This window comes from Ambystoma mexicanum, chromosome 4q (genome assembly GCF_040938575.1).
Source record: "Ambystoma mexicanum isolate Mex_15411 chromosome 4q, UKY_AmexF1_1, whole genome shotgun sequence".
Taxonomy (NCBI): domain Eukaryota; kingdom Metazoa; phylum Chordata; class Amphibia; order Caudata; family Ambystomatidae; genus Ambystoma; species Ambystoma mexicanum.
In genome coordinates this window covers 686843132-686870955 of record NC_090928.1, presented here as the reverse complement: position 1 = coordinate 686870955, position 27824 = coordinate 686843132, and the positions used below count along the sequence as shown (strand labels likewise).

Here is a 27824-nt window from a genome sequence, read left to right as displayed (position 1 = left end):
ATCTCTCGTTCGCTTCACTGTCTGTGTAGATCTAGTTCTTACACCCACTCGCAACTAGAGGACAGATTAGAAAAGGGATGTTCAGTTTAAACACAACTTACAGTATTGAACTATTGACAGTGAAAGACAACATAAAATAGTGAACAGGACACTAACCTTCTTTTGCTTTCTTTTCTTTGGAACTTTCTTGCCTCGAACTTCAACATCTGGACGCTGTTGCTCCGACTCGTGTGTGCATGTCTCCACTTCCTCTCGCGCTGCAACGACTATATTTTCATGATAAGCACATCCATCACTCACTGAGGCTCCATCGACTCCCTGAAACATAGAACTTTCATTAGTATGTATAATAATATTGAAAACACAAAATGTACTTGGGGACCAATACCCATACGGACATCTCAATAGCAAAACACGAATGAACGCATTGTGTAGAACATTCAAACGACAATAGTTCACGCATTGTTGATCTAGTTAGATTGAACTGTCAAGATCCATACCTCGGGCTCCGCATAGACTTCCATTGATGATATTATTGAAGATGACGCTTCAGCAACTCCCTGAAACACAGTAATTGCATTAGTATGGTTTTCTATTTTGTTTAAAAGAACATAAACTTTCTGCAGGCGTCAACGGCTCATCTAAATAGACCTGCACAAATGATCAGTTGTCTAAAATAAATAATGGATATCTAAATATGATTCGATTTGCTCCATCGTTGGAAGTGTCACCACCCAGAGATCTGCATCAACTACTAGGGGTGATGTTCTTGTTGAAGAAGCTCCGTCAGCTCCCTGAAACATAGTACTTGCGTTAATAAAGAAGGAAGTATAGCGGGTGTAATCACGTCATTTGATCTCGCATGATTGATCTGTCAGTATCCATACCTCGAAATGCATAAGAACATCAAGGGACGCTGTAACTGCGGTGCACACTTCTGCAAGCTGTTGCGCCGACCCGTAACTGCATGCTCCCCCTTCTTCTTGGACTAATGCTCCATCGACTCCCTGAAACATAGGACTTTCATTAGTAATGAACACAATATTGAAAAAAGAAGACACATAGGAGGGCGACGACAGAAGGACATACCAATGGCTAAAAACGAAAGAAACATTGTGTGTAACAATCACGCTACAAGAATGCAAGATCTGATGATCTCCATCGATGGAACTGTCCGGAAACGTACCTCGAGCATCTGAGTGACATCTACGGTTGTCGTCAATGCGTTGGACTCCTCAGCATCTCCCTGAAAGACAGTACTTGCATTATTTTGGATAACAATAATTATAACTGAAAACAAAGACTAGAGGACGAGTACTGTGGTGTACCATTAGGTAAAATAATTACACGATCAATTAAAACTATTGATTTACATGCCTAAAACAAGTCAGTGTCAGAGTAGCTAAGTAAGATTACCCGATAGGCGCTTGAAGTGGCTGATGACTGCAATAACGACACGGATGGAGAATCTTCCACCTTCATATTGAGTGGATACATAAATGGGGAAATTATTGTTAGCTAATGCTACACACTACCGCAAGGCCGAGAGACAAATACGTAAACTTGACTCACCAGTGGAGGGATGTGGACGAATAGAGTGGGAATAGCGGTTGAGAGCAATTTTCGCCTCGCTCGCGGTGTTTTCTTCTTTATTAGCAATGATGTGGAGTACATGTCTGGGCTAAAGTGCCTGCTGCAGATGCGGTATCGATCACCCCTCTTGTCCGCAAAGACTTCTAGGACTCTACTTTCTAGCTCAGAGGCTGGATATCCGCAATATCGGACCCATTCTCTTATCTGATCTATTGTCTTAGGGAAAACATGCATTATAGTATCTTCAGATTTGTTATGGGTCTTCGAAGGGCAACCGCCAATGGAACAGGCAGGCATTATGGAAAGTTCTGAAAAGTAAAGATCAACAATTCTCTATGAATACCAATGTGTTAAAACATTAAATGACACATAAAAGGTTCAATGCAAGGTCCGTTTTGGTTCTTGGAACTATACACGTTATTCACATGCGGATAAGTATTTCAATAACTTTCAAAAAATAGAAAAAGTAATTTGACTAAACTCAGAACATGTGACTAGTTCCTTGCATGTACTGTCGTGAACGAAAAGAAAACATGGATGCAATTTGATGACTACTAGCAAATAGATATAAATTAAAAAATTGGACGCAAAATGATTATGGTACATGGACTTACCTTGACGAACAAACAGTTAGATGCAGGGATCAGAGTAGTTTCTTGTCGTAGAACAGGGAGCAGTTCACAGGTTGCAAACTGACGAGTTTGCTCAAAGTGGTCACGGAAGTTCACAGAGACGAAGAGCAGATAACCAGCACCTTCACGGGTTGACTAGCAAAGCGCAAAGAAGTTCTCATTAGAAATATGAAGTGGGTTATAAAGAATTCGAAACAGGGGTGTGTTTGTGAATGAATGACGTGTATATGTCGTGGCATTATGCGGATTGCAGGGGGGCGTCCAGCGTGAGGGGGGATGCTTGGCAGGAGACACGGGGTCTGGAGGTAGACATGGGAACAACAACCCATGCTCTATAGACCACTTTGAAGTGTACATGGTCTTTGGCACCTCTTGGCCTTTATCGCTCCCTGACAGCTCCACTTGCCAGCAGCGCAAGTACCCCGGTGCGAACTGCCTTTGATAGGGCGGGGGGTGGATCGGGGCGGTGGTCGTGCAGACAAGACACAGGAAGACTTGTGAATGGAGACACACTTATGTGGATTGCAGGGGGGCGTCCATCGTGAGGGGGATGCTTGGCAGGAGACACGGGGTCTGGAGGTAGACATGGGAACAACAACCCATGCTCTATAGACCACTTTGAAGTGTACATGGTCTTTGGCACCTCTTGGCCTTTATCGCTCCCTGACAGCTCCACTTGCCAGCAGCGCAAGTACCCCGGTGCGAACTGCCTTTGATAGGGCGGGGGGTGGATCGGGGCGGTGGTCGTGCAGACAAGACCCGTTTGCCGCAGGGCCTCACCAAGGAGAGGCCATCTAACTGAATGTAAGAGGATGGCTGCAGGATCTACTACATGGAAGGCAGGGGGGTGAGTTTATAAATACCTCACCCTCCCAGGAGAATATATGGGGGTCATCTCTGTACCCGGTGCCCAAAAAGAGGATTTATTATGATCAACCATATTTATTATTTACCCATAACCATGTTTTGTATCAATAAAATCCAACAGCTTTTTATTGCCAACGCTTGATGCCAACCCACAAAAGAATATATGTATGACTGCTGCATATATGGGTTCAACGGTTATGTGGATTGAAGGTGTGCGGCCAGCGTGAGGGAGGATGCTGGCCGGAGACATGTGGTGTGACAAGACAAGGCACTGGAAGGCTATTCAACGGAGACACACTAGATTCATTTAAAAAATCAAAACAACCATTGTTAAAATATATGTTGTGCTTTATTTTAGATTTTAATTAAACATAAATAATAAACATTACACATTGTAAAGTTGAGGTTGCAGCACATCGAGGGAAAATCCGCGGTATTGTCCACTGTCACTGGGGAAATGTTGTCTAATGGCAAGTACCGCACAGGCAGGTATTACTCTCCGAACGCGGTGTCCGAGCCTCCCGTGAAGCCACCAAGTGAAGCAACGATAGGCCACCAGCCTGTACCACCTGTGAAAAAAAAGATGCAAACTGTATTAAACTGACCAAACTTTCTTATCAATGTCGATTCAGGTAACACATGTCATTTTTCTTAGAAAAAAATTATATCTAGAAAATGCACTATATGGAACCAATTTACATGCGTTCGAATGATATGTAAATGTAATTTTATATGTGGGAGACGACCATGAAATAGTGGTGGCATCACTGACATCACAAACAGAGTATACTTACTCGTTACTCGGATTACGCGGACGAACAGTGCCACGAAGTTCGTGCATAAGCACCATCATCATCCTCAACACTGTCCGTGAGAGGCAGGCTTCCCTGAACTCTGGCAGCTCGGTGATGCATTGCGGACTTTGCTCGCCTTCCTGCAGACTTTGCTCGCTTTCCGAAATGTAGGCCAAGCACCCGGAATTTTCACGGCAGCAGCAGTTCTCCTCCTCAGTTGGCATTAGCTCGCACCGATTGCACGTGCACCAGGTGGAGACGCCGTCCATGCGACATGGTCCAGGCTCTTCATCCGTTGACTGGTCCTCCCAACTGCCGTCCGAATCCCCATCGTTTTCGCGTGCTTGCCTTTCCAGTAGTTCCTCCTCGGTGTACTCGGGCTCGTACATATACGGCATTATTGTGGCCATTGTGCGGTAAAGATAGTAAAATAATTTACAGAGATGGTACAGGTGTTCACACGGGCTACAAGCGGCGAAGGTAGCTGACCAGAGCACTGAAACGAGTCACAGAATACTCAAAGTAACACAGAGAGAGGAATGGAATCGAAAATATGCTGCTGTGTGTTGTGAAACGGTGTGTTTATACTTATTGGGGAAAGAGGCGTCCTGCCATTTCCATGGCAACACGTCAATAGCTGAGGCGCAGCGATTGTTGACACGAGACGTGCTTGAAATGGGCAGTACGCGTCTGCTGATGTCAGGCTCAGGGGCGGGGGATTTGATTTAGTGCCGCAAAGGCAGGTGAGCCAGGTCGATGCGGCGGAATGATAGGATTATCACAAAATGGAGGCTGATTTCGAGTGCGATAATGGGCGAAAAGTCGGGTAAGGTCCATAGGAAAGTTTCCTACGATCTACCGATTTATGCTTACAAACACATGGCCGACCCGTAGGGACAATAAAAAAAAAGTCCCGGAACTATCCTTTAATAAACTTCCGCCCGCCCTCCAACCCGGCGGGCCACTTGCCGCGCCAACGTGGCGCCCAGCCGTGGCACCTCCGGGCTCCAGGTCCCCTTACTGCCAGAGCCTGGAATTGATGATCATCGTAGGATTTCCTCAACCTCCGGAAGGGCGATGGTGTTATGGCTTTGGATGGTCCTCAGAGTTCGTTGATGGGTGTCTGGTTTTTCGAAACTTCCGGGCCCTCTTGACCTTAGATTTGCTGCTGAGCTTTTCCGATCTGTCGGGGCCCCTCAGGGGGGTCCCGGGCTCTTCCATCTTGGCCACCCGAGTGGCCCGCCTGGTCGCCAACCAGGTCGTCCGTGGCCCTTTGAATGTCTTCCTCAGACACCAAGAGGTGTTTCTTTCCCAGCCATTCAAATTCCAGATAGAAGGGGTGGCCCCAGCGGTATCTGACCCCTTTTCCCTGAAGCCATCTTGTGAGGTTCCCACACTTCCTTCTCATTGACAGGGTGAGGGCTGATGGGTCCTGAAAGATGGACACCCTGGAGTCGCCGTATTGAATATTGCCAAGGTTCCTCGCTTTCTCCAGAATTTTAGCTTTGTCCTTGTAATAGTGGAGCCGGGCCAGGACCGAACGCGGGCCTCTGCCCCCTCCGCCTGCCCGATGGACCCTGTCAAACTTGATCGCACCTTCGGCATCCACCCCCAAGACAATCCTTACGATGTCGTGTACTTTGCCCTCGAGGCCTTGTGTGGTTTCACCCTCGGCCTCCACTAAACCAAAAATACGCAGGTTATTCCTTCTCTCCCTGTTTTCCATATCGTCCACCTTGAGCCGGAGTTGTTCTTCGCGTCTTTCCATGTCTCGGAATCTGATTTCCATTTGGGTCTCAAGGAGAGTTGTGGAGAGCTGATTGTTTTCGACTCCCTCCATTTGGTCCTCCAAGGTGATGACTTTAGTCGTGAGGTCAGCCAATTTGGCACCCATGTCAGTCCTTATCCCGCGGATCTCCTCCAGAATCGTCTGGATATTGTTCTGGATGGCACCCAAGTCTGTGGGTGGGGTGGAGGGGCCCCCGGTCGCCATGACGCCCTCGCTGGCCACGAATTGGTATTTCGACAGGTTTTCTTTCCAGCTCATGGGAGGTTTGTTTTGGTCACCTGTTGTTGGCGGTCACCGCTTGGTCATCGGCCGTGTCTGGGTCCGTTAGGGCACGGGGTGGAGGGGGAGCACGTTTTCTGTGGTCGTCGGTGACTCAGTACGTGCCAGGCTTATCTGGATCTGTTAGTTCCCCATGTGGTGGTGGTCTCCGGGTTTCTCGGCTAGGGGGCTCTGGAATTGCAGTGGTTGGGGCTATCTGAAGGCCAAGCGTGGATAGTGTCCCCTCTGGCACCCCATTCAATCAAAGTACCCTTCAAGTGGGCCTCCCTTAAGGGGTCGAGTCCCCCGAGGAGGATATGGGGTGGGGGCCCTCACCTTCAGCACGTGGCTTCATGTGATCCCCAGGCCTCGCTGTAGTGGGGGGGTCAACTCAAAGAAGTCACAAGTGCCCCTGGATGCCCTCCTCCAGTGACAGCGGAGGAGGGGTGTGTATTGGGGCTCCCGCGTCAGCCCCCCAGCTCCCGGACCCCACGGGTCGCGGGGGACTCGCTGTGTGGCGATGGCCTCCTGGTGGCCTGCAGGTCTGTTCAATGTGGGGAGGGGGCGGGCACCCAATTTCCAGGGCCCCGTCACTGCTCTTTTCAAGCGGCTCTGAGGTGTCCGCGTCCGGGGTCCTGGGATCACTCTCCAGGTTGCTGCCTGCTGCGATCAGGGGAGAGGGGGTTCGGGGAGCGCGCTCCCGCGTCGGCCCCCCGGCGATGTTGCTGCCCTGTGGGCAGGTGGCCCTCTCTGTCTCAGGCCTCAGCGGCTCAGCCACCGGAGTCGCGAGATGGGCGGAGGGGTCAGACCCCCCCCGCGCCGGGCCGCGTCGGCAGCGCCTCGCCAGACCCACGCCAAGTATCGAGGGCCGGGGCGGGAAGCCCCGACGCACCGCGGGTGCACAGCCTCGGGTTCTCCCCCGTGCGGCGCCGCCTCCTCCTCGCCCGCGGCTTTCTCACTCCGACAGTGGCCGCGTGTGCGTGGCTGCTGCGGCCTCCCTCAGTGTGTCGTGCCGAGCCATGGGGGAGGGGCCGCGAGAACTTTCAAATCTGTAGAACTCGGCTTGGGGGCTTCAGATCGGCACCAGAGTTGGGTGTAGCGGGGGGCCACAAGTTCCCACAGCGTATGGTGGGGGTCACGTAGCTCGTGGGACCCTCGTTCCGTGCTAAAGCCGCTGTTCACCCGGGGCTGGGTACGGAGCTCGAAGCTCAGGCGACCATCCTGCCTGCGCCCCATGGTGGCCACCACTATTGCAGTATTCTTTATAAATTGTCCAACCCTATCATAACTACAAATGTTGTTCATTCTCATTTTGAGCAGTTTATGATCGTCGACATATGTTTTGGTCTTTTTTCGGGCACTAACAGTACAGCCCTCAAATTCTCGACCTTCTTCAGGACGTTTGAACAAAGATCTTGTTGTCTTTTCCTTATATACTGATATCAGCCACTCCACCTACACAAAAACATATAAACACTATTTTAGAACATGTACCTTCATCTTGTCATCCACATTTCTTTTTATATAGACACTACAATTGTGTACAGCAACTCTGTACATAGCAGCAGCCTGGAAGAACAAGGTCTAGCCTACTCCAATTACACCTCAAACTCCTGTGTCTGTACCAACAATGGACCTGAGATGACATTGATAGGGTGATGAGACGTATGAAATTCATGGCAGATTACTTTGAGAAAAACCCCCAGGCTATGCTAAACTTACAAAACACGCCTCCCACTAGTAGCGCCACGTCTTCGGAACCCCCAACAAAGAGGCCACACCCAGACACCCTACTACTTACCCGTCAGCAAGACCCAGACCAAATTGATCTATATGATCCAAATACATAATCTGATATGCGGGGACATTTCTTCTCTGTGATAAGAACAGTGAGATAAAGACTTGGTTGAGACTCTCCCAGGGGCCACCCACCCAAGAACAAGTCAATGGGCTGTGTTCATGCTGGTAGAGTTTCCCAGACTCCCCTCTGTTTTGTGATCCAAATACAGACTCAGAGGAGATTGAAACCCTAGAAGAGGTAGACCAATGCTACAATGACGATGATGTGTTTATAACTTACCCTTTCCTGTTACCCTAGACCCACCGGTGGCAGATTCACCAGTGGACAACCAACTTCAGTATAATGATATGTTCATAAAAGCAGCCAAGCTTTTTCAAATTCAGACCCAGGAGACGCAATTAGATAAGGATTTTGGGGAGGACATTTTAGGCGACAAGAAAGATGTTGCACAATTTATACCTATTCTTCAGTCTGTTCAAAGAAGAATTCAACCTTCTCTGGAGACTCCAAACCAAACGCTGCAGTAAATCCACGTATTGAAAAACTGTTCCGCCCTGCACCAAGAGACCCACTGTACATCAGGGGACATTTAAGACCAGATTCACTTGTAGTGACTACAAACTGTACACTCTCAGAGGAAAAGTGGTCACCTCAGCGGCATTTGAAACCAGGATTGCCAACACCACTTTATTGGTTAATTACAATTGCCACAAGTGGGAGGAGGTTGCTATCCTTAAGGCCTCTTCTCCAGAACCTCTGAAATCGCAACTGGCCCAAGCAGTAGCGGAAGGAAAGGTAGTGTCAAAATGCATTCTAAATAATAACTTGGATGCCGCAGACAATGCAGGCAGAATAATCGCTGAGGGGACACACTTAAAACGCCACGCATGGCTTTGCCAATCTGGATTTAAACTGGAAACGCAGCAACACTCCTCAACATGCTTATCGAACCGAATGTACTATTTGGTAAAGTAGTTGAGGATGCTTTAAAATCAGCCAAAGAAGTGTATGACACACTTAAATCACTAGGCCAGCTAACTAATAAGCTACCAAGCCAGACAGGCAGAATCAATTTTCTTCGCTTTCGAGGTCAAAACTCAGAGGTGGCGAATATAGCCAATACCAAAGCTCATCCTGGGGTTCTAATCGGGGACAAGCCTCTCAAGGTTTCCAAAGAGGCCAGCGTAGATCTCGCGCCTGGGAGAGGTCCTCCACTTCCAGAGGTGGAGCAACACCTCCGAAACAAAGACCACCCGCTTCATGTCCCCTCCCATGCCTCTCCAGTAGGAGGGCGTATAACACAGTTCACCCACGCATGTGACGGAATTACCTTGGTCAAGTGGGTGCTATCAACCGTGGTGGGCGGTTATTGCGTGGACTTACTTAAGCCACTATCTAACCATCCCTGTGTCAAAAACCAACCACGAAAGAGGAGCAACGCATCCTTCTAGAGGAAGTTGCAACGCTGCTTCTCAAGGACACCATCAAAATCGTCCCGGCGAACAAGGTAAACAAGGGTATCTATTTAACCTACTTCCTTGTGCCAAAAAAAGATCTAACAATGCGCCCAGTTTAGGACCTGCGCCCTGCAAACACCCATGTCAAGCTACAAAAATTCTGCATGACAACGCTACAAGAAGTAATCCCACTGCTAAAGCGGGGGGACTACATGGCAACATTGGATATGAAAGATGCCTATTTTCATATTTCAATGTTCCCAGTGCACAGAAGATTCTTGCGTTTCAAGATAGCAAACCAGCAATACCAATTCAAGGTGGTACCCTTTGGAATAGCGTCTGCTCCAGTGGTATTCACCAAGGTACTGGCGGTGGTGGCAGCGCACCTGCGCAGGCAGGCAATCCCAGTGTACCCCTACCTGCTGTCTGGCTGATCAAAGTGGGGGTCACCCCAAATTTGCAGGCAGACCACGCAAAGAACAATAAACCTTCTCATCCAATTGGGTTTCTCAATAAACGAGAACAAATCGAGCCTTGTTCCAAACAGTTCCTAGGAACTGTCATAAATATGGAAGAAGGGGTAGTCTTTCCATCAAAGGAAAGAATACAAAACATGCTACTACAAATACCACAGTATCAAGCCAGTCACCAGATAAGCGTACGCAAAGCTATGCATTTGCTCGGCATGATGGCATCTTGCATTTACCTGGTCCCACACACACACACGTTTGCACATGCGCCCGATGCAGGAGTGGTTGGCGAAACAGTGGTCTCAGGCAAGCGGTCAGTGGGACGATCTAGTGGCAGTTTCGCCATCATTAGTACAAGTCCTTCGCTGGTGGACGAAGGAGAATCTGTTGAAGGGAAAACCCTTCCATGATCCGGTGGTGCAAGGGATAGTTAAAACAGTCTTGTCAATCTCAGGTTGGGGGGGCATATCACCATCATCTCACATGGTCATGGTCTGTGGACCCACATCACTGCACAGAACCATATGAACCTGCTGGAACTTCTATCGGTATTCAAAGCGCTTCAGGCATTCGAAGCACAGCTGATAAATCAGTTGGTTCAGATACTGACCGACAGCACCACTGGAATCGTCTACATCCACAAGCGGGGGGGGGAGGGTGAGAGCACAGATTCTCCAAAGCAGCTACATGGAGTCTGATACACATCTGCTTTAATACACCTGTTCTCACGCTACATTTCATGCTACCTCATGTCAGAAACAATATAATCTAAGGGACCTTGACGTGTGAAGGACCATGGGTACAGTGGACGTCACACTAGGGATAGTATTACTGGCACGCCCTGTCGACATCCCTTTTCGAGTTTTGAAAACAACAACTGTAATACTCTGCAGCTTCCACTAGATGTCGGTCTATGCATAGCATGCAAAGCTAAGCAGATACAAGCATCAGAAATACGATTACGGTGAGTAATGTATCCCTTGTATGATATGTGATAGTACTTATTTCCCCAAGATTTATCTGGGCCTAAATGTATTTAAATAAACCTTTTATTTTTTACAATACATAGTGTTTCAGTGTTTCTTTGGACCATATGTATGCAACAATTTCTTTGTACCAAGCTACAGCCCTCTCTCCCTCCTAAAATAAACCTGGCTGCTCTGTCTATGCTACCATATTCTCAGGTTGTACAGCCTTATACTAAGAGTGGAGCTTATGTTCTGCCTCAAATGTATGGTTTTAGGAAGCCCTTTGTTGAACTTTAGAAAAACTGTCCTAACACGGGCGACCATTCTTGCTGCTGTCCCGATGAAGCCCTGCTGTGGCACTAATTGATATCAGAAAACCCTTATCTGGTGCTTCAAGCCTTTGGACTGGTGGGACCAACCAGTCTCAACGCCTTCTCTCGACCCTGCAGCCTAGAGCCTTCTGAAGTGTCCCTGGACCCCCGTTGGACTGACCAGATCTGTTTTTGGCCACTGTGCTAGAAGCGTCACTGTTTTGCGTTTTGGCCCAGAACTTCCGTGATCTCCAAATAGTCCTACAAGTAGCCTTCCAGCCAAGATTCAGCGCCCCAGCATCGACTGGTCCTGTTCTGGAATGCTTCCTTTGTTCGCAAATGCTGAGGCGCCTTTTGTCGAATGTGTGCTGTGACTGTCGCTGGAACCAGCCCTTCCCCATGACAAATTTAAATGGTCAGGAAGTGAAGCTTAAGGCTTTACTTCTCTACAAAGGTCAGGACAAGTTCAAAAGCAAAAACTTTGGGTGTCCATTGAATATGGAAGGAAAGTTGCCTAAAAGACAATTGCTTCCTAACAGCAGGCTACAATTATTCCTTTTTAGTTTCATTTAAGAACCCTTTGTTTATTTTCTCACTCACTCCACCCAAATTACTGGCCTAATTTGTGTTGTAAAATAAATCTGTTTGAACCTTATTTCTCGAGTCCTGAGTTGTCAGTTGATCCTTGGGCCAGGACTGCAGAAAAAAACAAAAACCTCCTTCCGTCAGACAGTGCCGCCCAAATAAGACAAATGCCTGACCATTCCACCATGCTATTGGGAACATAAGGGGGTGAGCAGGAGTATAAGTTGGCAGGAGGGATCTGACCTTCAGGGCAATTGGACAGCAATCCAGAGAGGCCTTGCAATAGGAGAAAGAGCAAAGCGAGCAAGATCCCATAGTTTACTGGAGCTTTAGCTTAGTCCCTGGCAGATGTCTAACAGCGAGAAGAGCATGTACGTTTGATTTTGGCAAATTTAAGATAAGGAAATTACTCTAGATGGTCCCTGTTGCTAGTGTAGCCACAGGAGGCATTGCTGCTCATGTTTCAAGTAGAATGATTTATTCCATGGTGGTGAACTCTAATTCTATTTCTCTAGAGGTTGCCTGTCTTGCCCCCTCCTTCGCCTCTGAGCTTTACGTAAGCTTCCTGCTGGGTACTGTAAGGAACTCATGGTGGCAACAGTAAAGACGGACACAGGTGATCACAGTTAAAGGGAGTTTATTAAACTGTAGCAATAGGTGAGAAAAACGCCTAATCTAAACCTAAATCTAAGATGGGAGCAAGCTACGACCATCAAATAATAAGGCAGTCCTAATGGCGTCTGGGATAGTTGTCACAAGAAAAAATAAAGTGTTCACAAATAATAAGTCAGGTTGTTATAGTCAGGGTCTCCCTTCCCCACGTTTTTAGCACAGGACAAGGCGGGACCTCTGAGCACAGCACACTCCTGGGCCTCTCCAGCACAGGGCTACAGTTCCTTTTAGCGATCTCGGGACCTTCGGTGGCTCAGGCTCTTTTCTCAAAGTCTCTTGCTTCTGAGGACCTGATGTGTTCAAAATAATAAAATCAAAGTTCCTTTCTGCCACGTTGGGTGATGATACTTCACCCATGGATCCCCCTCTTCCGGGCTCAGACCCTTCTCGAATCTTAGCCTCCATCTGTCGGATTCACTATGGCTTTTGCGTTTGAGATAACAAAACAAAGTTCCTTTCAACAATCTTTCACTGTGTACATCCCTCAGCTGGTTCACTCTTGTCAACACAATGTTCATGGGGTTATCGCACTTCATCCCGTTTCTCAGGCATCCCTCAGCCGGGTTCACATTTGCCATTTACAGCTTTCACTTCACTTTACACAATGTGATATTTGCTTCCCTTAGTTTTCATCCTGGTTATGGGTCAAAGACTTTTGATTGTACAAGGGGTTTTACTCGACCCTTCTATGGCCACTTTGACCTCTTTTGTCGGCTCTCCTAGGGCCTCCTGCGATCTGTAGTTTTAACAAACGGGGACTTGCCAGAGTCTTTTGAAAGCATGCCGACGTGGCTCTGCAGCCGACCACTCTGCAGCTGGTCTCACCCTTGGTTGTTTAACAATTCCGTAACACATACATGCTTTGTTCTTTGATTAAATTTTAGGTGGCCAGTTGCAACCTTCACTCAACACAGTTTGGTTTGTTATCAGTTCTCCCTTCGACTCACCGGCTGAGATGAACCGCGTGTCATTTCTTGTCTCTGGAGTCAAGGACGGTCCCACGGTAGCAATCGTCTCTTCCTGGTGTGGTTATCAGCGCAGGAGGGCTATGTGCACCGTTCACATCTGGTACACCTCCCGATGGCTGTTATTCCCAGTCTTCTGATTCCTTTCAGGGAGGCTTTGTGGGTCTGGGTCGAAAAGGGCAAGGGCACTTCTCTCGTTCTTGCCACCTTTCTCCTCCTCTTGAACTGCTGCCCTGGAATAGCTGCATTGTCGTGCGGTTTTCCTTGCTCGAAGTGTGCTCTCGTGCTCCACCTTTCATCTCAGTGGGGAAGGGAAAGGGCCATGAGGTGTGTGTGATTGTCAATTGCCTGACTCTGCCTGACCCTTGTGTTGGGACATGTCGGGTAAATGGCTCCGGTGTCAGTCCGTTGTCTTTCGTGGTGTAAGAAAGTGTTTGTGTTGGAAAAGGGGGGGTGGGTAGAGCTTCTGAATATTCTACAAGGGATGATGGGAGGGGGGGAGAAGGTGTTGTGGGGAAGGGGGTACCGCGTCTCACCCGTCGGTGTCCCACTTCCACTCCCCGAGGAACCCTCATCCAGATGATCCTCCTGCACTGGTCTACCCCCAGGAACTGGATCCAATAGCGATGGCCGTGTCCTGGCCACCTGGATGATAGATCCCCGGGGACTAGACTAGTCAGGGAGACACCTTCAGGTTTCTCACAGTACTTGTTCGTCCTCTTGCATCCAATACCTGCCTATGGCTAACCGAGCGCACCAGAACCTTTCTGCTCTGGCTATATAGCAGGGTTTTTTATTGTGCCTTCTCCTTATGTCCCTTTATTTTCCCCTTACTCCAACCACTTCAGTCTCACCTTCGCATCTCCAACCCACTTGCCAAACATTCTTTGCCAGCTTCTGGCAAGCTTTCTACTTCTTTCTTATCACCTCCTGATAATCTTCAACTGTGCCTTAACTCTCTCCACCAGTCTCCTTTCGATATACTCTAAACAGCTATTTCCTGTCCTCCCTAAACTCCTCTGTGCTATCGCCAGCCACCTTCAGATCTCTCTCAATGACCTTCTACTTAATATCTCCAACTACCTTCTGGTTTTCTCAGTCACCCCCCTGATCGTCTCCTCCAATCCTGTCATCTTCAGTCACCCTCTTTATCATCTTATCTTATTCCACAAATGAGTTCTATTCTCCACCAAACTCCTGGATATTTCCCAATCACCACCTTATCTGTCACCAGAAACCGCTGCTTCTCCAGCATGGGCTCTGGCATGGATTCACATGCTCATAAATATATTCCCTGTCGTCAGGCCGGGAATGCTTGATAAAAGTAAAAACAGTTTAACTTTCACTTACAAACTGTATTTCTCCTTTAAACCAATCACTGTCGTCTGGGTCATACTGTCCTCGTCCAATGACAATCCTATCCCTAAACCCTTCCTCTGGCAGACATCTTCAGATTTTTACTGCACGCTTCAGTTTTGGGAGTCCTCGAGTTTTGCTCCGTCAGCTACTTCTAAGTTTTTTCATTATTCGACGAAAAACATTTTTATTTAAATGTGTTTATTTTAAATCAAGGCAGGTTGACAAGAATAAACCAAAGACAATAGCAGATACGTGTTGACCCCCAGACAGTCTACTCGACTGGAGACTGGGCCTGAAACACAGGATTGGTAGAGTTTAACTCCCTATTGTCTGTGTGCTTGAACCCCTTCTTCCCCGGGGTCCAACCCTTCCCTTTGATCCACAGCTCACCTTGTTTTCTTGGAACGTGTGCTCTCCTTCCTGCTTTCAGCGCAGGGGCGCGTTCATTGATGCAGGCTCGTTGCTGCCTAGTTACTTCACTGGCAAGAGTCCGACAGGTAAGTATAATGAGTCTTTTGAACAGTTCTCTAACTTCGTTCCTTTCCTTCCTTAGATGATGGCCGGCGTCCAGGGATGGCGACGTGCTGCTGAGATGAGTAGCGCTGAAGGTGAGTGAGAGCGCAATGCAACCTTTCGTATTTGTATTGAACTGGGTTCTTTTTCAGTGTCTTTTAGGTGCCACAACGTTTTCAGCGTGGATACCGGTTATGAAGAAGAAATGCGGTGATTAAGCACAGTATGCGGCGCCTCTAGGAGTTTCCACGCTAACCTGGAGTCTTTTCCCTCTTGCAGATGGATAAGGAGTTCTGGAGACAGAGTTCCCCCAGAGCGGCTGGGATTCAGGTAAGCGTTTGAAGCTCGTACAGTCTTTAAAAATAAGCAAAGATTTGCTGAATGCTCACTAATGCCTTTTTTCTGTTCTTTTCCCTTTTCCTTAGGAAGCAGCGTGCCGGGATGGGAATGACACCGCCGAAGATGCCCGCAGAACAGAAGGAGCGATGAATGATGGGCAGAATTGCTGCAAGGTAAGGCTGTTCCTAACAGTGTTCTTGTTCTTGCAGGAGCTGAGCGCAGAAGAAAGATGCAGGCCTACGGGAGACTGATCTGAACACGGTGAGTGTCACGCTGCAGGTGCAGAAAACACAAAGCCTGTTTCCCAGCCTGGGCATGGCTTAAATAGTCTCTGGATGTCCCAGGTGTCTCTGGGCTGAACCACACCCAAAAGACTAGACTGCACATGCAGTTCTGGGAACCGAAATATGTGGGGGCATCCATCTTGTCCCCATCAATGCACTACAAGTCCAATCCCCAATGTTATCCTATGGGAGTCAGTGAGTCCTGTGCCACAAGCGCCAAGTCTGACTCCAAGTGGGTCTTTGGAGGGGTGGAGAGGCCCTTGAGGGCCATGTAGGTGATCGTGGCCTGGCTCCAGCCTGACATCTTAGAGCGCTGGGGACATGAGGGGCAGGAATCATGACAGCCCCCAACGGGAGGCTGTAACTTTAACCAGCGGGTGGGCCAACATTGTGTGTGCGGTCGCACCCTTGGTCAAAAGGGCCAACAAATAAATCGAAGTACTGTGTGCCGTGGGTTTCCAAGGACTCCGAGTTGGAACGTCTCTTGGAATGGGCATGAGCCGTGGGTGTAGCCCGCCGCCTTAGTGGCGCATGTTCCCTACTTTGGAGATATTGGTTCCCTGTGGGGCAGGGCTCGGCGGTCAGTGAGTATGTATCATGGGAGCTTATAGGGCGCATGCCCGATCTCGATTATCTTTCTGTTGCTTTGCTGCGCCTTTCACCATGACGGCCGCCTAGGCTTTGGGGAGGGAGCTGGCTCCGGTTCCCCGGTTCCCTCCGGGTCTGGCGGGGCGGATTCTCTGGGCGATGTTGGGTGCATGATTTTGCTAGCGTCTTCCAGGTGACTGATTCGTCGCACCGTACCCTTGTATGAGAACTGCAGAGCCGTTGGGAATAGTCATCTGTATCGCACCTGTTGGTCTTGGAGAAAGAGTGCCAGGGGCCGGAGCGCCCTTCTTTTCTGGAGAGTGAGCATTGAAAGATCTTGGTAGATCTGGAGTGATGTGCCTTGAAAGGAGAGTTTGTCCCCCGTGCGGCTGACAGCTGAGATGGCCTCTTTGGTAGTGAAGAAGTGGACCCTGGTGATGACGTCTGGGGGGTCCGAGTCCATCCCCCCGGCGTGGGCGGAGTCTATGGGTGCGGTCCAACAAAAGCTGAGATTTGTCCAGCTGTAGGAGCAAACTCTGGAAAAAGTCCCCTATGTAGTCCAAGTTTTTATCAGGTATGGAGACTGGGATCCCCCGTATTCGGAGGTTGTTGCGGCGGGCCCTATTTTCGAGGTCCTCTTGCTTAAACTCTAGGATCTCGCACTTGTCTTGAAGGGCTCTGATTGAGCGCTGGACTTCCCCCCCAGAGTGCCTGTGTGGTCTTGTGAGCGATCGTCAATCTCTCCCAGCCTCTACTCGACCTCGGTCACCCTTTGGTCAGTCTGTTCAACTTTGGTGGTGAGTTCTGACAAGCATGAGCGGAATTCAGTCTTAATGTCAGCCATAAAAGCCACTAAGTCCTTTTTGGTAGCGAGGGCTCCTTTTTCTTCTTGGGATTTCTGCGGAGTAAGTCTGGGAGGGTCCTGCCTCTTACCCTTGTCTGATGTCGAGAACATAGTGGCTATATCTGGGTTTTTGCTGGCCTTCGCTTGTTTAGACATAGCGGCTAGGCGGGGCAGATGTACCAGAAGGCGCTGAAATTCCCCAGGGGGGTTCTGAGATCGTAGAGAAGAACTCGTAAGCAACGGTCTCTGTGTTTTTCTAGAGAGGTAAGCTCCATGGGTTCGAGGCAAGGTCCGTCTGTTACAGTCAGTTGCATCCTTTTGGTTAGGCCAATTGGGGTGGGAGGTCTGGGCGCCTTCAATGAAGATGGGGGGGGACAAGGGGCTTGTCCCACTGCCCTGGGAAGGACGGTATCGCTGGGTGGGGATGTGGGCCGGGGCGCACCAGGAAGCGTATGGGAGGTGAATCCTAGAGGGGGCCCCCGCAGGAGCCGTCCGATCACTTAAGCCTTTGAGTTGTACAGCAAGGGGTCCCAATGGGTGTGGACCGTCGCCTACCGTACCAACTGGAGTGGGCGAGATTTTGTTGCGACGTGTCCCTCTGATGGGAGGGTCCTAACCAGGGGGTCCCCTGACCCCAAGTTCTCAGCCCAGGCCTCAATTATACAGGGCTTCCGGGTGTTCCCCTGGAGTCTTTTAGCCTGAAGGGCTTGGGCCCGCAATGGAGGGTCAGGGCAGGCAGCAGTGGAGAGCTCTGTTTTTGTTCTTTAAAAAAGCCTGTGTGCTCTTTCTCCAACTGTCGACAGCGGGGATCTGTTGTTGGTGAATTTCAACATCCCTCAAGGGCGAAGATTGTCGAAGTATCTTCAAAGTTTCCAGAAGGCCATTGCGCCTACTTGGTGCCCTCTGATCATGACAGAGGAGCAGGAAGGAAGATCCCTCTTGAGGGCCTGCACCAAGTGCGGGCTACGGAACGTGTTTGTGGAGGATAAACACCTTCAATGGCTCTGTCTTCATCCGGACCACAAGGAAGGAGAGTGCAAGATCTGGCTCGGCCTCTCCAAGAAAATAATGAAGGATCGTCACAGTAGACTGGCGGCATGGCTGAAGCCAAGGCCTCTTCCTCGGGCTCTGAGCCGGGTCATGCCTCATTCAGGACCGGTGGTCCGAGGAGCGGACCAAGCACCGCAAGTCCAGTTCCATCGGTGTCGCCGTGCAAGCGCAACGCCGCGATGGGTAGGGCGCCATCGACATCCACACCCACCTCTATCGCCAGCCAGCGATTGAGCTCCCCCTCGAAGAGGAAATCGTCCAACCCGACTAAGCTGCAGGAAAAACCCAAGAAGCCAGGGAGGGAGGAGAAGAGGGCTGAACTGCCCGAGTGGCTCAGGAGAAGTCTTGGTCGACGATGGAGCTGGTGGCAGCTGCTCTCACAAAGGCAAAGGGGGCTGACCCCCTAAAGGTAACGCCCACAGCGCCGAAGGTGTCCCTCCCTCCGAGGCGAGAAACTGCTGCAGTGACTTTGCTAAAGTCTGCGGGCACGCCGGAGAAGAGGATGCCATCTCGGAGCCTGGCACTGATGCCTCAGGGTGGAAAAAAGGGGGAGGGGCGAGGAGGTCCCAGACCAGCCCCAGGCCATGGAAGTTTTGCCCACAGACGAGGACCTGGAGTCCTTACACACGGTCCACGAGGACATGGAGGCGGATGACGACTGCAACACCGGCGACAAGTGTTCTGATCACACCAGCTTTTCCGAGGGATGTATCTCTGGACATTCTGTCGACACTCCACACTTTGGTGTCGGAAATCCAGAAGAGGATGCCACAGAGCCCGGTTCCTATGGCCCCCCCCCAGGCCTCGATCAACCTCCGGCAATGAAGAGGAAGTATCATCCGACACCCCTGTTTCAGCACCACTTGCGCCGCGGCGGGCGCTCATCCGTGATGGATCCGGGGACAGATACGGCCATGGCGACGACTGACGACTACGATGATATCACAGCGGGCGGTGGGTCCCCACAGCTGAGGGTGTCCCCAACGAATGAGGTGGGGTCGTTACATTACATGGTCGCCAAAGCTTTTCCAGCTTGTGCCAGAGGAAACCAAGAAGGAGGGTTTCCTGCACCAGAGGTGCGAGACCAAGAGTCACTGAAGTCACACTACCAGCTGCACCTCCTCAGGTATTCTTCCTCTCCTTCCCCCAGAAGCTCACTGTCTCCCGAGCCCTGGTTCTCTCAAGGCTGGACTACTGTAACAGCCTCTATCTTAATCTGCCGGCCTCCACTCTCCGCCCTCTGCAACTTATCCAGAACAGAACTGCGAGACTTGTCCTTGGCCTCAAGCCCAGGGACCGTATCTCTCCAGGACTGAAATCTCTTCACTGGCTCCCAGTGGCTGCGAGGATTAAGTTCAAAACCCTCTGCATTGTCCACAAGGCCTTCTGGGGCCTGGGGCCTAAATACCTTCAACTCTCTCTTCCTAAATATCTTCCTTCACGAGCCCTTCGCTCATCCGTCTCCAACTCCCTCATGGTCAGCCGCTTCTCGAAGCAACGAGCTGGGGGTAGATCTCTCTCCGCAGCAGGGGCCTCCCTCTGGAACAGCCTTCCTGCCTCCCTGAAACTTGAGGAGAACCATCTCCGGTTCCGGAAGTACCTCAAAACCTTCCTCTTCGCTTCTGCCTTCTCTCTCCCATGCTAAACCTGCTTAACTCCCCACTGAATTCTGCACTAAACCTGCATCTGGGCCACTCTCAGCGACCTCGGTCCAGGGCCCAGCCACTCTCCTCTTGCACTGCCTCCCTGGCTCCCCCTGCACTGTGGGACTGTCACTGTATCCCTACAGCCCCCCTTCCCAGCACTTGCTCTGCACTTACCTCGCACTTGCCACCAGCTGGCCCTTTTATTTATTATTTATTATTTTATTTTATTTTATTACGCTACTTACCTTGTATTGCACTTCCCCCCCACCTCCTCCCCCTGCACTTTCTCCTTTTCCCCTTACCACTGCACTTGCGCGATCTGAATGACACCTGGCCTAGTAGGATCGTTTGTCTGTCTTCCCCTTGTTTCCCTCCCTCCCTGCCTCGTCGCGCCTTGAAACACTTGTGTATAGGCGTGTTACAAATACCATATCATATCATATCAAGAGGAAGACCATCATGGCGGTGCCCCGTCTGGGCGATGTGTGTGAGGAACCCTTGCACACCTCTGGCCAAACGGATCGGCTGGAAAAGTACTGTGTGCCGGAATCCGCAACATCGACAGATTTGGTGGTTTCAGCGGCCGTGAGGAAACTGTCGGCAAACCAGTCGTCGTCTGCAGTACCTCCCGACAGTGAGGGGAAGAAGATGGACGCCATGGCAAGTAAGGTCATTTACACCATGGCATCCACCATCAAGGCTGCCAACGCACTGGTGATCCTAGCCAGGTACGACCGAGAGCTGTGGTACAAGCTGGGCCCGATTCTGGAGTTCCTCCCCGACAAGAGGATGGAGTCGATCACCCTCTTCCAGAAGGAAGAGGTAGCATCAGATCAGTCCATCACAGTGGCGTTGGACATTGCCGACACTGGGTTCCGGCAGATGGGTGAAACGTCAGGGCTGGTTGAGGGACACAAATTTCTGCCAGGAGGTCCAGGCGAGGGTGCTGGACATGCCTTTCGAAAGAGAGAACCTTTTTGGCAAAGTCGTCGACGAGTCCCTGCAGGCCATCAAGGTGATACAGAGATGGCCCGTGTCCTAGGCACGCTTCAACAGCACTGCTCTTCCTTTCGCTCCTCCAGAGGAAAGTCTGGCAGGTTGTCAAACGTTTTCTCCACGTACCGCCAACCTTCAAGATCCACGACTCAGGAAGCCTACAGAGGTTGTTCCCAGGCCTACGATGGAGGAGGTCAGCGCCAGCGCCGGCTGCAAAGCAGGCCGGAACCGGCCAGGATGTCGTGCCCCTGCCCATGCACCCCGGTGGGAGGCCGGCTGACTGGATTCGTCAGCGAGTGGGAAAAGATCACCACTGACAGATGGGTGCTGGACGCTCCCTCCCAAGGACATAGTCTGGCGCTTCTGCACAGGTGTCCGCAGATCCCTCCGGTGGCCTAGCAGGAGCAGCACATCCCTCAGCTTTTGGAGGAGGCACTGTGACGACCGTCCAGCTACTGACAGATCTGGGATTCTCCATCAATTATCCAAAGTCCTGTTAATGCCATCTCAGAACACGCTGTTCCTAGGAGCCAGATTGAACGCTGTCTCCTGCTTAGCATCGCCCTCGGAGGAGAGAGTAGCGGCTATTTAGGGGACATTGCAGCGCCTGTTGTCAATGAAGACCGCCACAGTGCGAACCATCAAGTCGCTGCTCTGCATGTCGTAGTCTCATCTACCTTATCCAGCTCTGCAGGTTACAGATGTGACCTCTTTAAGAGTGGATGCTCGCTGGATACACGTGTCCGGAAGATTTTCAGACAAGATCACGCTCGATGATGAGTTCCATCGGGCGATACAGTGTTGGGGCGTTCGATCTAACATCACCCGAGGCACAGGGTTTCAGAACCCCCCCCCCCCCCTACTAGGAAATGATCACCACAGACCCTTCCCTGGAGGGCTGGGGAGCCCACACTGGACGTCTGCACGCCAGAGGCCTGTGGGTGCCGGAGGAGAAGGCTCTCCATTATAAATATCCTGGGGCTACAGACAGTGTTCTGGGCCCTCAAGTTGTTCCTTCATCTCTGAAGGGCAAGGCGGTGAGGATCTTCACTGACAACCCCCCCACGATGTTCTAAATCAGGAAGCAGGGGGGCAGAACTTGTGGCACTGGGCCGACAGGGGATGTTCCTTGTTTGTCTCCACCTGGCGGGAGTCAAGAGCACACCATCGCAGACACCCTCAGCATGGAATTGCACTCCTGTCATGAGTGGGATCTTCGGCAGGACCAGGTGGACCGCATCTTCGTCAAGTGGGGCAGGCCACAGATAAATCTGTTTGAGACAGCGGCGAACTCCAAATGCCAGAAGTTAGCTAGCAGATTCCACCAACCGAGGAGCCTGGGGGATGCATTCTCCTTCCTGTGGGAAGGCCTGTTCCTGTACGCGTTTCCTCCATTGCCTCTCCTGCTACGAGTCATCAATGCACTCCCACAGTGCCAATGCAGGATGAACTCGTCAATTTGGTATCCGGACCTTCTCAGCCTGTCAGCGTCGCCTCCGGTCAAGCTGCCAGTGGTTCCGGATCTTCTCACCAGAGGAGGTGGTGCAATCCTTCACCACGACCCAGGTTCACTGAACCCGAGGGCTTGGCTCCTGCAGCCCTAGAGTTTGGAGGATATGACTTGCCGATGGGCTGTAGGGAAGTACTTGACATGGCCAGGGCGTTGTCAACCTTGAAATGCTATGGTCACAAATGGGAGTGTTTTGTGACATGGTGCCGGTCTCAGAAGATTACCCCTCTGAGGGTCACAGTCCCGCACATTCCTCCCTACTTGTTATCCTTGGCCAAGGCTGGACTGGCGCATGCCTACATCAAAGTACATTTGGCGGCTATCTCCCGCTACACCAGGTCTCCAGGAAGATCTTCACTTTGTTCTCATCAACTTGTCAAGGAATTCCTTAAAAGGACTCTTTCAATCTTTCCCGCCGGTCAAGTCTCCTCCACCGGCGTGGGAGCTCAATGTGGTGCTGACGAGGTCATGGGCGGGGGCCTTCTTTGAGCCTATGCATCAGGCTCTCTCAAGTTCCTCTTGTGGAAAACTGCTTTTCTTGTGGCCATCACCTCTGCCAGGAGAGTGTGTGAGATCCAGGCCCTATCCTGCAAGCAGCCATAGCTGACTTTCCACAAATCGAGGGTGGTGCTGCGGATGTCCGACTTCCCAAAGCCTTCATCACTGGCTGAAAGGGCCTTGCACTTGCTGGATATTGCTTGTGCCCTGAAGTTCTACCTGACTCGCACAAAGCATTTCGGAACACTTATCAACTGTATGTGAATTTGGTTGTGTGAACCGGCGTAAAACGTTGTCCAAGGCTTCCATCGCAAGGTGGCTCTCTGGTGTATCACACACTGTCATCGGTTGGCGAACTGACCGCTGCCCAGCTGTCCGAGATCCCACTCCACCAGAGCAATCGCTGCGACAACGGCATTCTGGTCTGGTGTGCCCCTGCTGGACATCTGCATGGCTGCTACGTGGAGGTCCACGCACACCTTCACAAAGTTCTTCTGCGTTGACAGGGATTCCAGGGAGGAGTCCAGAGTCGGCCAAGCAGCGCTACGCAACCTATTCACTTGAGGTGAGTTTGTTCCAGAGGTAAGTCAATAGCGTCTGTTGAGCCTTGCCACCTCCTGTGGTTGTTTAATGTTGTACTGCTATGTATTCGTTATTCATGAGCATGTGAATCCATGCCAGACCCCATGCTGGAGAAGGAAGTTACTTACCTGTAACTATTGTTCTCCAGCATGGGTCTGGCATGGATTCACATGCAAACCCTCCCTCCGACCCCTCTGCGGCTCTTCTTGGTCATACTGCCACTTTATGTGCTTACCAAATCTGAAGATGGCTGCCAGAGGAGGGGATCAGGGAGAGGACTGTCATTGGATGGAGGCAGTTTGACCCAGAGGACAGTGATTGGTTTAAAGGAGAAATACAGTTTGTAAGTCAAAGTGAAACTGGTTTTTGTTTTACAGAGAATTCCGGGCCTGACGGGGCATATTCATGAGCATGTGAATCCATGCTAGACCCATGCTGGAGAACAATAGTTACAGGTAAGTAACTTGTTCCTGCCTTATCCCCAGGCTCCTCCTTATGGCTTTCCAGCTCTCCATCTCACTGTAAGGGATATTGATAATGTGTATGCTTCATCCCCCCTCCTAGTGAGACCCACAGCACATTTTGCTGGACTTCTGGACCTTTGTCCTTATATCCTGAATGAGCTGAGCCCTTTTCCACTCATTCATTCTTATGGCCTCTGTCTTTTGGAACCATGGTCTGTGTTTTACCTGTCCTATGGAGTCTACTTTCCTCCATATCTCTTTAAGGCATCTATATTTTACTTTTGCAGCTCACAGCTCTTTATGGGCAGTGTTGCTGGGATCCCTCTGGGTTCTCCTTTGAGATTCTTACTTTATCCTTACTTTCTACTGTTCTTAAGGATAGCGAGATACTTTACATTTCTCCTAAAACTTTATATTCTGAGAGATTGGCACACACCACCTTATCTGAAGCGCCAAGGGGACATAGACAACCTTCTAGTTATGACTGGTGGCAGTGGATGTGTTCTAAAAACTATTGTGTGATTTTCTACCGCAGGCTATGTCCATAGCCACGGTTGTGCACAATAGGGTCACCTAAGTACTAACTTGGCTGCTCCTTTGTTTTTTTTTTTGCCATTTCTAGCATGGTTGTTTTTTGTTAGCCCTTCTTCTACCACTCTGGGAGGGGGAGGTCTGTGTGTGTTTTGCCTTTGGCAGGAACCCTTCAGTGTCCCCGCCTAGGCTCCATTTTGTCTGGGCAGGCAGGAAAAGGGGGAGGAGCTATTCACTCCCCTGTTCTTTGTCTGCCTGAGTACCTGAATGGAGCCAGCTCCCACTAGGGGTCTGGCTGTCCCAATTGGACAGCCACCCGCCCCTTTCTGTAAACTGCTATGAGAGATTGCAGAGGAGTGTGTGCTGAAACTGAATAAAAGGTGAGGTTCCTGAGGTGAAAGGTAAGTCGACCAATGGAAACTGAAGTAACCAAAGACGACTATCGGAGACGCCTGCAGACCCTTTGCAACAACGTGAAGCAACAACTGCAGTTCTGACCTCATTGTCTGTGTGACAGTGGAACTCTGAAAAGGACTCCTCTGTCCTTTTGACTGGTGGGGACAACCAGTTCCAAGACTAACTTTAGTCTGAGCAACAAACGGGAGTGACGGGGGATACCAGGCTTATCTCTACTCTATGATCTGACCTGGACAGAACCGTTATATTTGTTTCAACATAAAAGATCATATTACAAGTGATTCTGTGTGGTGAGCTCTAACAAGGTACACACATCTGTATAACCATTATCTCATAGCAACACACCATGAGGAGATAAGGTGTCCATATGTAACAAACTAGTGAGGTGAAAGCATTCAATTCACTTAGCTGGACACATTGAAATATTCAACATTTTTATTCATGTATAGAAAAAACATCACAATAAAACGATCTAATTCTTCTAAAAATCATCAACCGTGCCAATATCAGTACACTTCTAAACCAGTCAGAAGAATAAATGACTTATCTGATTTGACACAACATTATCATATTATCCCAGAAAACATACAACAGATATACCTCATTCATACTCAATCGGACAACCGATCATCACAATTATTTCATTCAATTAAAGCATTTACATCTCAAATATAAAACAACATTCTAAAATACAATCTGTTCATTACAAATAGGAACAGCAAGATCCTTACAGATAAGCGACCAACAAATGTATAATGTAATACCAATAACGCAATATACTGTGATTAACACTGCTGCCAACAACAGCATCAGATTCCCCAACCCAACATGTTTCTTTCTGTGCTAATATCACTCAGCAGAAATTCTTCAGGAGCAAGTAGGTCCGGTGTTCTCAAGGGAATATATGTGGAGGTACAGACATGTAGACAACATCAAGGGCTCACCTGTAAATATGAACACAAAAACACACTCAATCGGGCTAAGTGCAAAAGTCTACCGATTGATATATGCTACCACCGGACCATTAATGAGCAGAGTGCAAAAGGGGGGGCATTCAATACCCCCACTACCTCCTTATCCACCAAAGGATTCACTTACACCAAAGTGATACAGTGACTAGGAGACCATCTCAATTGGTTCAATCCTAACAAACACCACCACCACAAACACCGCGTGACACATCAGGACATCCAGGGTCAAGATTATTCCACCTTGATGGATTATCACGACATACAAGACCAACGGAAGGACCCTATACAAGGGTCAAAAAGATAGTCATGCACGTGCCTATGGTGACAACTAACCAATGATCACATGCAGTGTCTGGGACACACCCATACTGTACGGATTATCTGATTGAATGTGCCTATATGGACCCAACACCACGTGTGATGGGGAGGCAGGTGCTAAGTGACACCAAAGGCTCATATAGTCACCACCCTCAATGTATAAAACCAGTGGGAAAACAAGCCATGTAAAAACTCACAGCCCGCCAGTACTTCTAGTTTGCGACGGCACGTCTCTTCTTTATAGAGGATAGTCACACTTGACCAGTTAGATGGATGGATCAAGCGACCTCTGTCAATACCCAAACGGTATAAAGCCTTTTCAGTCAAGGTTGAGATACCAAGCGGACCGACACCGTGGCAGGACAAAAGAAAGAAAGAGACAGGAAGTCCTCATTAAAATCACATGTACGCGTCACAGTAACCCATACACTTTCTACAGAACATGGAAGTGCAAACGTATTATGAACAGTGGTGTGACTAACCTTTTATAGGTAAGCACGCCACATCCATGGCGGAAAGTTCATTGAGACTTCGTCAAATTCGTTCGCGTCTCAGTCGGGGGCCCGGAGGTCATGGCCACTGCTGTTCAATTGCTCTAATGCGTTGTCAGATCTCTGCATTATATAAAGCAACAAACCAAATGTTCGGTCACCTTCCTGCTAGACAAGGCATTTGCCGTGCTAACACCTACAATCATACATTTCGTTGAACGAGCGTCATGCAGCAATGATTAGTTTCTCAGCGAAGCCCTCCCCACTTCAATCCGACTGTCTGTTATAAGCAAAACTGGGGCAGCCCTCAAGATCGTGGAACCGATGGACCAACTTACCACCGTGATCCGTACACGGCACTCCACACCAGCGGCAATGATTGCACAAGCCGTCGCGGAAGCGTTAGTTCCAAAAATATATGGAACACGTAATCCCGCGTACAGTCACGTGATAGCCACGTAACATTTAATTCAGCGTGGAAAGCTCAGACACGAAGGACATTGTCGCGTCCCATTCACACAGGTAAGTGAGACTGAAAGCCCATCTAACCCAATCAGATTGCTATCTCAATGTTTAAGATACGATCTGTAATCAGTCTCTATCGCTCTATACTTTCTGATGTGGATAGACACGGAGGGTGCCAAACACACACCACCGTAATCACCACTCTCAAAAGATCAGTCACTATCTAGCTGGGTTCTGGATACTATGTATTCCAATCAATTGATTTATTCAGACCCAGCATGTGACTTCTGCTCAAAAAAATGAGTTTCGTCTCCTCCCTCGAGAGGGTCTGTTTATCTGCAGAAATATTATTAGTCACTGGGACCTTTTTAAGCACAGTCCACCTGAGATCATTACAACCGTGGTCACTCATAATGAAGTGGCCCACCATGGGGGCCCTTAGGTTCTTAGTTCGAATGCAGTTCATATGTTCATTAATACGGATCTTGTTTTTCCGTTTCGTTTTCCCAATATATAATTTGGGACATGGACACCAAATAGCGTATACCACATTACTTGAGTTGCAATTGGAAAACATTTTCTGTTCCCATGGTCTCGGTAACCCGATTTTGACCTCAGTGGTGCAACTAGTAAACTGACAACAGACACACACCCCACAAGGTGCATGTCCTCTGAGTTTGGGCATACCCCACTGTCGGGTGATGGTAGTCTGTGCATCATCTTTATTGCTAATATCATTCCTGCTCACCAGTTCTTTCACATTGCGTCTGTGTTTGAAGGCACATCGGGGGGCTTC

The 27824-nt window shown here is 49.6% G+C and overlaps 1 protein-coding gene and 1 long non-coding RNA gene across 2 annotated transcripts in view; one reads left to right on the top strand and one right to left on the bottom strand.

The window, feature by feature from the left end:
- Positions 1–27824, top strand: part of TRMT6 (tRNA methyltransferase 6 non-catalytic subunit) — a 652973-nt gene that overhangs the window by 447468 nt on the left and 177681 nt on the right. The window lies entirely within an intron of this gene.
- Positions 3420–4150, bottom strand: LOC138467101 (uncharacterized). Its single transcript, XR_011268035.1, has 2 exons — positions 3887–4150; positions 3420–3661 (listed from the first exon to the last, which is right to left on the bottom strand). It is a non-coding gene; the product is annotated as an uncharacterized lncRNA (long non-coding RNA).